The sequence below is a fragment of the Gopherus evgoodei genome, chromosome 9 (genome assembly GCF_007399415.2).
Source record: "Gopherus evgoodei ecotype Sinaloan lineage chromosome 9, rGopEvg1_v1.p, whole genome shotgun sequence".
Lineage (NCBI taxonomy): Eukaryota > Metazoa > Chordata > Testudines > Testudinidae > Gopherus > Gopherus evgoodei.
In genome coordinates this window covers 92,481,430-92,493,948 of record NC_044330.1, presented here as the reverse complement: position 1 = coordinate 92,493,948, position 12,519 = coordinate 92,481,430, and the positions used below count along the sequence as shown (strand labels likewise).

Here is a 12,519-nt window from a genome sequence, read left to right as displayed (position 1 = left end):
AGTGACATTTTAGGACCGTGTCTAGTAAAAGTGACAGATTTCTATATTTACTCTCATTGGCTGGAATTCATTTGTGGTAGGAAAGGGCTACAAAGGGGGATCTAAGCAAAAGAGCAGTGCAGGGGGTATTGTGTACCTGCTATTCAGCATGAAAATTGCTTTTGTATTGGTCTCACCACTGTGGATGCATGGGACCCACACCAACAGATCCAATAGCCTCTACACCCTGCAAAACTGAGGAGGTGGCTACTATTCCAGTTGACAGGCTATGGAGGTGGGGAGGCAGAATAGGTCGGGATGGGTGTTGATTTTTACCTCCTCATCCCCTCTGCCTCCACCTGCATAGAGCGCAGTGCAGGTAGAATGTATTTCATATAGCATGTGCTTGTTTCATAAGTCAAAAGATTACTTCCCAAGCTGCCAATACTGCAGACGCAGCTGGAGTCTGAGAAGTCTCACTCTGCTCTCCCTGCCTCAACAGTACATCACCACCAGGAACAAATTCTGCAATCTAGCTGACAGTTTTGTTATTAATATGATTTCCGTTATTACTTATACGGCACCTACAGACATGCTAGGCATTTTGTTGTTGCTGCATGAGGCAGAATAGATTCAATCTCACACTGCCATAGCTGTATTTGGTTTACACTGCTCAGAGCACCAAAAAACATGTTTGTGTTCGGCAAGTAAGCAGATGTGACTCAAGGACACACAGGGAGCACCTGCTAAGGTGGTGTCATTCTTACACTGTTATTTATTGTTTCCCTCCCTCTACCACAAAGGTACAATATACAAAAGTAAAACTAGCCCATTCCTGGAGCACTGATAATCTAGAAGGTCCACACTTATTACAGCGCATGCTGAAAGGCCCATCTTCATGGAGGTAGGAATATATATTTTTAATACCATGCCAGAGGCACATAGAATTCAAGGCAAACAATTCCCCCACCCCATCCTGTTCTTGTTATAAGTCTAAACAAATACAGCACAAGCCAGAATGCACTAGGAAATGCAGAGGTAGCAACGTTGACAGCATACTGTGGGATAGGCAAGGGGAATGTAACATTTACATTAAGGTATCAATCTCAGTTCTTGGGAGCATCACAGAAGTAGTTGGGGGGAGTTAAAGGGACTTCTCTGACTATAGTCACACTAGGAGAATTCTTCTGATTAACAGGCAGAAAGATACACATACAGCTGTGTTTCTGTGGAGTTGCAGAGACACCCAATGGCAAGTAATATGTCAACACGTTAATAGTGGTGGTAATTCAGCTTTAAATAATTGAATTTTGGTATCCATTACAATAAAAATTCAAGAAACATGCAAGGAGTTCAGTAACATGCAATTCCCTTGTCATTCTGCAAGAATTATGTTCACTTATGTAAAATGTTAAACCTAGGTGATTATTTTCTATCAATACACCCAAGACCATATTAAATTATAAGTGTATTAGAGTCTGAAGGGCAGATCCTGCTACCCTTATTTATGCTGCATAGCACCTTACTCTGTGTGCAGTCTCAATCTCAGCAGGACTGCTGGCAAATAATACATTAGTCAATCATCAGAAGTCATCAGAGCCCCAGCCTATGTGAACTACGCTTTGGCTGTTCTATACAAGTATTTTTTTTCCTGTCACTAGAAAACGGCAGCCTGTCATTTCTGCAGATCCAAAGACCTGATTCTGTTATGCATAGATTGTTGAATCCACTTTGCCTATGAATCTGACAGGTGTTTTCCAGGCAGGCCTAGGTAAGTGTGCCACCCATTCCAGATTTTTATGATTAGCCTTATACTTGCAAATGCCTAATGGCAATGTTTCAGTGTGTGTAATTTATGTAAGAAAAACTTATCCATTAAATACTAGTAATTTTTAGATAGAAAACAGTGAAAGAAAGATATTTATCATGAAGAATTCTGCTTCACCTTTACTGCCTCTCTCCAAAGGTGTTTTTATTCTTCTCTTGATGTCTGCATCTAACTCCAATTAACACTGAAGCAAGCATGATGCACACAAAGAGAACATATACCGAATGATTTGAGCACTTCAGAAGGACAATTTTCTTTCCTGGCTTTCTATTGCATACATTTGCTTCTTTACTGGTGACGACATACATTTGCTATGCATCTTATGCATTATACTGAGCACAATGATTCTGCAAGGTTACCTCTGATGAATTACTTCACAGATGACATTATCTGAAGAGATACTTCAAAACAAAATATAAATATTCAGTGTGACGATCTTGATCTCTTGTACCAAATTAATGCAATATTTTAAAAAAACAACCTAGAACCCCTCTCCCTCCCATCTCTATCTTCCGTGTGCAAAAAAACAGTTACCGGTATTTCGTGGACCACTTTTGATGACTAGGACTGGTAGAAAAACTTGAGGCTGTAAGATTCTTTTAAAAAAGGAATTAAAAAAGGAACCACGTGCTCTAGTCCACCTTAGGATACAAGATCACACTGTCTTCATAAATGCACACTAAATGATATTGACAAGCCTTTCTGCTTGTTCACCTCCAATACTTACATGATAATTCTATTTGGAGTTTTTTGGTTTTTAATTTCGGTACCAGGTAAGAGTCAAACTAAAGACTAATGGAAGTGACTGCCCAATTTATACTGAGTTACGCCAAACTGTATTTTTCGCTTTTTGTTTTTCCTGCACAGAACGTAAGTGCACTGTATCTAGCACTCATTAGATACTGACCTAAATCCATCTCTCTTCATTTCATTGTAACATGGCATATTTTTTGATGGTTCTAATCAGCCTAGTGGAGCTGCACACCTCAATTCCATTAGCTAAAAAGTTAACACACCCACACTTACACCCTGAGCTATTGACTTTTTTTGTATTATAAGAAAAGAGTATTAGTTATTCCAATTCTCCCCCTTGTGGTCCTTGAAAAATGAGGCTGAATGAAACACAGCACTAAAACATATTAAACTAGGAGCCCACTTAGACTCCATTTTCTGGATCTCACCATTATATCATACCCTCAGGTGTCCAATGTCTTTTGGGGCTCTGGACATGCTGAGACATAACGGGATGTCCAAAATGTCCTGGGATGTTATTTTATTTTATTTTTAATTCCCTCCACCTGGAGGACAGCCTCCATCAGAAAAACTGCTCTAAGATCAATATTTGGGATTGTCTGGTTGCATACTCTTTCACTCTGTTTGGATTCAGTATTATGATTTCATTTAAGCAATAAAATGATCAGAAATAATCTCTGACTAATTGCATCACGTATAAAATGTTATAAGAAGATAAAGAGATGCAGGTCCAGGGTAACACACTGCAGGCTAATGTTTATTATTTTCAACTATATATATATATCAAATCCAGCCTGGATGCCATTGTTTTTTCCCCTACTGAAGAAGCATTAATTGGGCAAAATTCAGTTGTTAACTACTCTCTAGATGCTAAACAAAGTGGGTGGGTGGGGGGAGAGGGAGATAGATAAAAGAGAACATATGCCACATAGAAGACAAATAGAGTAAGAGCAATAGCCACCGCAAAATTTGCTACTGGTGCATTAGTTAACAGTCACTTTGTTAGAGCATTAATGGTCCACAGTGAGCTAACAAACCAGCAGTTAATTGCTAGTAATGACTGGTTTCTTGGGGATTATTGACTAAATAAATCTCAAAAGTTGTGCTGGTAAGTAACTTGCTATTTCTTTCAAGCTGGCAACATAGCCCAGCATTAAGCAGCTACAATATTAACTCTGAACTTGATTCTACACACAAAGCAAAATATCAGCATCATTAGTCATCAAGGTTCCATCTTGAAAAATTATTATTTAACATCTGGAAGGTTAAAGAAAAGCCAGACCAATATTTTTTGTTTTCTAGCCACTTAAGAAGGAACATACCTCTGAACATGGACATATCTGTTGCCCCCCTCAAAAAAAGGGAGGGACAGTCTTTTCCTACCATCACACAGCATTGGATTGTTATGGAATCATCATTCCTCCATGTGCAGAGTAATGAGCTATTAGGGTGTCCATTTATTGTTTTGTTTCAAAAACAAAGATCTTATGAAAAATCTATCTAAAGTGAGATCAAGAGATAATGGCCTCTTGGGAGACACATAATAATTCCTATTTATACCAAAGCTTTGTAGCTCATACTTTTTGTTGTTATAACCTTTATGCTATGGTTAAACATATATTGTATCTTCTGGTCAGTTTTATCTCAGGAGAGATTCGAAGGGAAGGAAGAAATACTATTTGCTTGTACATTTGCTTGAACCTTACATATGCACATTGCAGCAAATATGATTTTCAGAATAGATCTAACCCTCACTCACCTTAGCAGCAGCTGAGCTATCAGGCTCAATGCCACAGGGCAGGATAGCTCAGAGCTCTGGTAAAAAGTCCCGTGACGGAGTGACCAAAATTGATTACTGAATAACAACTGTGTGGTGGACCAGAAGACATGAGTTAGTCAGTCATTTCAGCTGTATTCAGATTGTTGCCCATGTAAGAAAACCCCCTTACAAAAAGGGTGCTAACAGTGACAGGGGAGAGGGATAACTCAGTGGATTGAGCATTGGCCTGCTAAACCCAGGATTGTGAGTTCAATCCTTGAGGGGGCCACTTAGGAATCTGGGGCAAAATCAGTGCTTGGTCCTGCTAATGAAGGCAGGAGGCTGGACTCAATGACCTTTCAAGGTCCCTTCCAGTTCTAGGAGATAGGTATATCTCCAATTATTTATTAAAACAAAGATGAAAATTCAGGGACTGGGCCACAAAGATTGAACTACTCTTAAAGGCCTTTCTCCTGTATAGAGATCTGCTAGCATGCTCCCCCGTAGTCATGAAGAGTCTCATTAAAGGCAATGGGATGCACATAGGTCCACGCACTAGCAAAGCCCAATGCACATTCAAACCTTACTCTCTAAAGATGGTCTCTTGCAGCTCAGGGTTGAAACACTGTGGAAGGACAATATGAAGAACCTTGCATGTCTCAAACCTGTTGTATAAATGAATAAAGAATCTGAGCCTCCAAGGATTATAATGTTCACCCAGCACCTTTCAGTAGCACACACTATCATCAATGTAAAAATCAACACACACACTGTTTTAAAGTCACATTCATAAGTTACAAACAGAAAAAAAAAAGTTGCACAGATTTTAGTACTACCAGGAATGGGGGAAAGGTTTAAAACACTGGAATACAATCATTAGAAGAGCAATAAAATGAAACAGGAAATATTTCTACAAGTTGTCATCGTGCAAAGTCTGTTACCCTCTTTAGAAGATGAAATCCACATGAATAGTTGACTTAAAGGTTTATCATTTCTCTATTAATTAAAACAAGGTGCTTCAGTCTTTGTAATGTCTAACGTGCATTGCGCGTTAACAAGATTTTGAAATATGTAAATGTCACCATTCATCTAAGGATCTAAACATTTCACAAACATTAAACATCACAAGCACTGCAAAAATAGGCAAACACTCATCTTACAGATAGGTAAACTGAGGCACAGAAAAGTTAAATGACACACCAAGTCAGCAGCAGATTTGAAAAGAAAACAAACATCCTGATACCTGATTCTCTAAACACACCCTCCTTTTAGAGATGGCAAATGTGCCATATCAGTGACTCTTTGTAACTCAGATGGTTAGACAAAAACAAAATTATATAAACCAAGTTAATTTTCTGACTCCATTAACTTTTCTGGGATCATGTTAGGGATGAATGTCTCCTTAGGGAAATCTTAGAATCTTTACAGGAACAAGCGTGCACACCTTGCAGATAAGAAACAAAATTTGAATTTGCTTAAAATTGTACACCAAATTTGTATTTATGACATATTTCCACATCATCATGTTTCTTGCTATTTTTCTCAATGCCCTTAAATTAATAACTCCATTGAGCATGACATCTCATAAATATTTACCTCTACGAAAACAGAAGACATGTTCTTACTTTCTTTATCATGTTCTTTTAGCAGCAACACATATCAAAGGAGTCAGAACTTCAGTGGTCAATTTTCTGTTTCAGGTTTCCTTCCAATTGTGTATCATAACAGGTTGACTGAAAACAGAGTACTTCTAAACAATGGAGAAACCTCCAAGAAGCTGGACTTCTCTGTGTCCCTCAAATGACAGTTCAGTAAAAAATAAGGCATGGAGGATAAAACTCCTTTCATGTGGTATCAGGGCTCTTAAATTGAGACTGTTCAGGGAGCTCATTGGACCTAATTGACTTCACCTGGGCTGAATAATATGCAAATATTTGTAAATTCCATAGCATTGATTTACTATCAGGCATAATTATAAATTCTGAACATTGTGTTTTCCCCAGGACATTTAACATGCCAAAAGACTAAAAAAGGATATAATAATACAAAGTACACTCATTTTCTTTCAACAGAATTTTTCCCCACCGCAAATAAAACACAATGCATCTTTATGAAAGTATTTATGCTGATGATATTTTTCTAGATATTAAATAAAGCAGTCAGAAGATGCAAAAGGTCGTATGGATGCCATCAGAAGCCTAGGCACAGAATTATGTCTAATATTAACTCATGCTGAACATCTGTGAAATTAGTGGGCCTAAGCACTGAATGCTTTGAAGAACACAGGTTTTCTAATTCTGTTATAGGAAGGTAAAGCGGAGACCTCGTATTCTTGCTCACACGTTTTTGCCTTCAAAAGAGATTTTTGCTTTATCCTAACAGAATTCACCAGTCACAAGAGTCTGATATTACAGACAAAGCCATGATAAGACTGTAAAAGTTTGCCTAAGACCCAACCGCTACTTAAAAAAAGACCGTAACTTAAATTTAGCGTTAAACAACAAAACTTTAAAAGGATCAACTCTTTGGGTAAACATCATGATAGCTCTTGCAGACGAACTTAGGCTCTGAGAAAATTTAATAGCCATGAATTTTTAAAAAAGCATATCCTACTGTCAAATTCATGTTTTTTAATAAGAAACTTAAGTCACATGACCATCGCAACGTGAAAAGGTTATGTGAATGTCAAGTAAAGGTTAATTCATTTGATTCAACAAAAACATAAAATGTCAAGTAGAAAGTTGTGAACAGAAGGATCTCAAATCAGGTTAGTAGGGCTTTTGTTTTTGTATTTTTTTTTTCATTGGTGAGAGTAAAGGCAGAAAAAAAGAGCATCCCCAAAACTCAGTGTTCCATCCCATTCCACACCCTCTTCCCAAACCTTGCAGAAGTCTTCCTGTATTCTAACAGCCTTTCAGCAAGTAATTCTGGAAAGTATTATTGCCAGCAGTTCAATTCAAGGCTCACAATTATTTTTATTGTTCATTATTTAGTGGCAGAGTATCAATCTACAACAGAAGACATGTCTGCAACAGAAAAGTTTATAAAAACTCTTAATGAAATATGCATGAGTGACTACGAAAATGTAATAGTACATTAAATGTCGGAATAACTCTGAATACACTAAAGCCTATTTGCTTACTTTAGAGCACACAATGAATTTATGGTAATAAGTTTGGGACAGTAGTACATCAGTGTTGCTAAATATGCAGAGCAGCTGTTTCTGTTGTTATAAAATGGCTAATTTTTACTCATTTGTGACATGGGTTCATATATGGGTAACAGCTGCAGTTTCGACCAACTGCATCCTGATGCTAAATGCACACATCTAAGCAGTTAGATGGAAGTCTAGATTGCCTTACTTTACAGCACTAAGTATTAGTGCCTTTCCAAGAAATACCCTGAAGGTCATTGACAATTAAGGCTCCCCACGGTCCCTTTCACTCAGGGAATGGTGGCTAATAGACACAAGGTCTCCAGAAGTCAGTCACAGTATTGTAACATAGCAAGTACTATAGTAACTGAGCTGCATGAATTAAAGAGGATGCTGAAAGGGCTTCCTACCTGGTACAAGTTGCTACTTCCCCTCACAGCCTGGAACCCTAGATGCTGGCTCTTCTCCTTAATTGCTGAGATAACACGGTTTTCTCTAGTAAGAAGTGGAAAAAAAATAAGAAAAGGTTCTATTGGCTGCTGCCTTCTCCTTAAAAAGGTTACTTCAAATGCCTCTCTCTCTCTCTCTCTCACTCTATTTATTTTCTCTCCCTCCCAGAAGAGCAGTTTAGAGGGAGAGTAACGGAGTGTTTATCCTGGCTCTGAGGATGCACGCTTGTGCGATAACTGCTTGCTCCCTGCAGTATAGCTGGCATGATGTGACGTGCATACTAAAGCAGTTTGCATTAGGCAAGGTTTAGCAGAGCCAGCTTCCCAGTTTCCACCTTCTATATCACAGAGCACGCTTGCTTTTTAGAAAACAGTGGGGCTGTAATGACACAAGAAGACAGAGCCCTGGTTTAAATATAACTGCATTTTCTTTGGGGATAGTGTTTAACCACAGGGCTATATTTAATCCCAACTGCCCTGTGCAAACATAAAAGAAACTAGTTTATAATTATAAATAAAAATACCATACAGTCACATGACTGTGTTAAGACTCCACATTATCTGCTATTGTACAGATCACACTAAAAGGAAAAAAAACTAATGAGACATCCCCAGTGAGGAAACATTTTATGTGCTCCCATCTATCAAGCAGCAAAGGAGTAAGTAAATAAAACCCTAAGAACACGGAGACTTAAACGCCCATAGGCTAAACAGATAAATGCATAATTTTTATATACTTTAATGACGACTGAACAATGGCTAAACTATGAACAAGAGTTAGCTCCAAAGTACTACATTGGTCATAAATCTGACTAAATATTAGAAATGGGCTCAAACTATAAAAGTCAAATTTGGATTTTGAACATGAAATCCGGGGGTTTGGCTCAGGCGTGTCTATCAATATCAGTTACGTTTATCCGTATGCACCCCCTCACATACACACACGTAGAAATAAAGCTCTAAGATCACACATGAGCATATAAAAATTCCATTGCTTGCAGGTCATGTAGAGCATATGTAAACCACAAGCTGCTTGTGTTCTTTTTCATAAGAGATTCATTTCTTAGTTAGCCAGATTATTCCATCATTCGCTCATTTCTTGGCCACATTACCATGCTCGAACTGGACCATAACGTTCTGGCCCTATTGTTGCCATCATTAATGGAGTCTCCTATAGCCTGCTGAATGGTCATTTGGGTATGTGATGATTACTACCCAGCAAACAATTACCTTCATTACTCTAGGCTTGTCTTCACTACTGGGGTAAGCCGACCTAAGTTACGCTGCTCCAGCTACATGAATAACGTAGGTAGAGTCGATACAGCTTAGGTCGACTTACTTCCATGTCCTCACTGCGCTGCGTCAATGGGAGATGCTGTCCGGTCGACTTACTTTGCTCTTCCCGGGGAGTGGGAGTACCAGCATCCATTGGAGAATACTCTGCCATCCATTTAGCTGCTCTTCACCAAACCCACTAAATCGATTGCTGCTGCATCGATTACAGCAGCGTGCAGTAGTGAAGACAAGCCCTCAGTGTCCACAAAAGTCAGACAACACATGGTGCTTCCTTCTGGTGTTTTTTATCTTGGTTTTACGCCCCTCCACCATGGGAGGGGTATCGGTCTTCCTGTGAAGTGGTATTTATAGCATGCCCACCTTTTTAGTATTGCCAGTAGATGTGGAGGCTTTTGGACACCTTGAATGAATCAATTCAACCATATACTGTACTCTAACAACTTTCAATTCCACCTTTCATTTTTTAAGTATTCAGCAATATTTAGAGAGGCACCTTGTTTCCTGAGTTAATAAAGGCAACACAGCTTACACCAAATATTGCCCTTTCTATTCTGGCAGATTTGTAGAGTTGTCGGCAGAGTTTCCATAACATCTCTATGGGCAAATATGTTCAATATTTAATTCATACCTAAATACATGTATTGGCATTTCATTTTCTCCCAGTAGAGTAAATGCCTAGCCCTTTTAAAAAGGAAGGACAGTCTAGTGCAGGAGTTCTCAACCTTTTTCTTTCTGAGGCCCCCCATCACGCTATAAAACCTCCACGGCCCACCTGTGTCACAACAACTGATTTTCTGCATATACAAGCCAGGGTTGGCATTAGGGGATAGCAAACAGGACAAGTGCTTGGGGCCCCATGCCACAGGGAGCCCCAGGAAGCTAAGCTTCTCAGGCTTCAGTTTCAACCCCAGGTGGTGGGGCTCAGGGCTTTGGGCTTCAGCCCCATGCAGTGGGGCTTTGGCTTTCTGCCCTGGGCCTCAGTGAGTCTGCTGTTGGCTCTGCTTGACAGACCCCCCGAAACCTGCTCATGGCCCACTGAGGCCCCATATTCCTGGTTGCGAACCACTGGGCTAGTGGATTGGGCACTTGTCTTTGACTCAGAAAACCTGGGTTAAATTCCTGGCTCAGCAACAGACCTCCTTGTGCAATTTGTTTAGTTTATTGGGTACTGTAGTTCCCCAGGTGCAAAAGGGAGATAAGCACTTCCCCACTTCACAGCTGTGATTGTGAGGTGCTCAGGTGAAGGTCATATGAGAACCTTGATAAATATAAAAGATTCCTAATATACCAGGCAAAACAAAAATAATCATGTTTAATTATGGGAAGAATAAACATTCTTTGACTGAAATTGCCGGATCCAAACATGCAATACATTTAAAATCAAGAAACACAAGCTATATTACCCCACTTCCTACCTTAATGTTTCTTACAAACACACACACACACCACATACCTCAACAGCCACACAAATTTCATCATGCTTTGGAACTTCAGATTTCTTAGAAGAATAGGCCTCAAAACAAAACTGTGGATCTGAACATCCCCATTTTCTGAAGCTTTAGAATCCAAAACTGGGTCTGGATCTACATGTCATGACTGGTGCTTACTAAATTTTTAGAATGGTCTGAGCCAAATCCCAGATCTAAACACCCCTAAATGTTGTGAGGTTCAACATCTAGACTTGGATGAGAATATGCAGCGCCGGTCCATTTCTACCTTCATGGGTTCAGATTCTGTTACCCATGTTGAGTAGCACCCTACTCTATGAGTAGTCCCATTGAGATCTGTGGGATTATTTGTGAATTAAGTTATTACTCAACATGAGCAAGGGTTACAGAATCTGACCCATGGCATATCTGATGCTTCTCTCCCAGGGATGGGTGATAAGGAAGATAAACAGATCCTCATACATAGTCTGATCCAAAACCTACTGGAATCAGTGGAAAGACTAGTACTGATTTCAGTGATCCGGTCCATAGTACACTAAAGCTGTAGCACTATGCCAATTACTGTTATTTATATATTGCCTAGTAAATTGACTCAAATTAGACAAAAAACTGAGAGAACAATAATCTTTTCTTACTATCCCTTGCAAATATCACTGGCATGTCAATTGTTTTTTTTTTCCATTACCTTTTTAAGTTTCCTTTTAATAAAAACATATTTCCAGGGACAAGCAGGCTGCAAAGTACTGTGCTCTCCTGGAACATTTAGTATAAACTATTTCCATTCTGTTGTGCTCTCACCCAGTTAAAATGTATAATAGTTTTCATGGTATTTAATTATCTGTCACAGTTAAAATATCTGCATTTATGGATCAAAGGAATCTATCCATTGCCTTATCTTCTTATCAAAAATGCACTTGCTAGTCCCTAGTCCTGATTTTGCATTTGGGTCTCTAATTTAGTTGCTGTAACAGATGTATGAACCCATTTCCCTATTGGTCATACCTCTCAGGATAGCATAAGTTATTCTTTCCAAAGTCTATTGTTAGTTATGTAAGTTTCACGTATAATTTACCTAGAGAGTAGGTACCCCTAACTAACACAAAATTTACAACAAGTTTTAGACAATAGAAATTATTTTTTGTTTAAAACAGTACCATTTTTTAGAAATAGCGACATTTAGCATCTTGAAACATCTCATTTTCATAATCAGTTTTCATATTACATGTAAGAAATTTAGACTCCAGGTATAAAAATCATCATTTCATGAACAGTCATGCAAGGCAAAATCTGGGGGCTGTGAAATTTCCAGCAACAAAATAATGAGCATAGCTATACTCCTTATATCCCTACATTGGTCATTGAGAGCCTGAAAGTGGCATTGCAATTGTGCAGCTCTTAGTTATATAACAGAGCAGTCTCCTCCATCTGGAAGCCTCATCATAGAAAATGTGAGGACTGAGCATGGTTAGGAGAAGGTATGAAGACAAGCATATAAAAAAAATAATGAATGTTTGAATTCCTGGGCACGCTCTGTCTGCACAAAGAGCCTATAGCTGCCTTGTCAAATGAGCAATACACATATTTCGGGTCCAGAATGCGTCAGAGGAACCAGAATGATGCAGATTATACCTTGATTTTAGTAAGGCTTTGACATAGTCCCATTTGACATCCTCATAAACAAACTAGGGAAATGTGGTCTAGATGACATTCCTATAAGGTCAGTGCACAACTGGTTGAAAGATCATATTCAAAGAGCAGTTATCAAACTTTCGCTGTCACATTGGGAAGACCTATTTAGAGGGGCAGTCCAGGCTCAATATTTTCATTAATTATTGGATAACAGAGTGGAGAGT

General features: G+C 38.9%; 1 protein-coding gene across 7 annotated transcripts in view; it reads right to left on the bottom strand.

The window, feature by feature from the left end:
- Nucleotides 1-8,127, bottom strand: part of TENM1 (teneurin transmembrane protein 1) — a 1,405,227-nt gene extending 1,397,100 nt beyond the window's left edge. For all 7 annotated transcript variants that reach the window (XM_030575184.1, XM_030575189.1, XM_030575193.1 and 4 more), the window contains exon 1: nucleotides 7,884-8,127. The gene's annotated coding sequence lies outside the window, so the exon portion shown is untranslated. The remainder of the gene's footprint in view (nucleotides 1-7,883) is intronic.
- Between the last annotated feature and the right edge of the window lie 4,392 nt (nucleotides 8,128-12,519).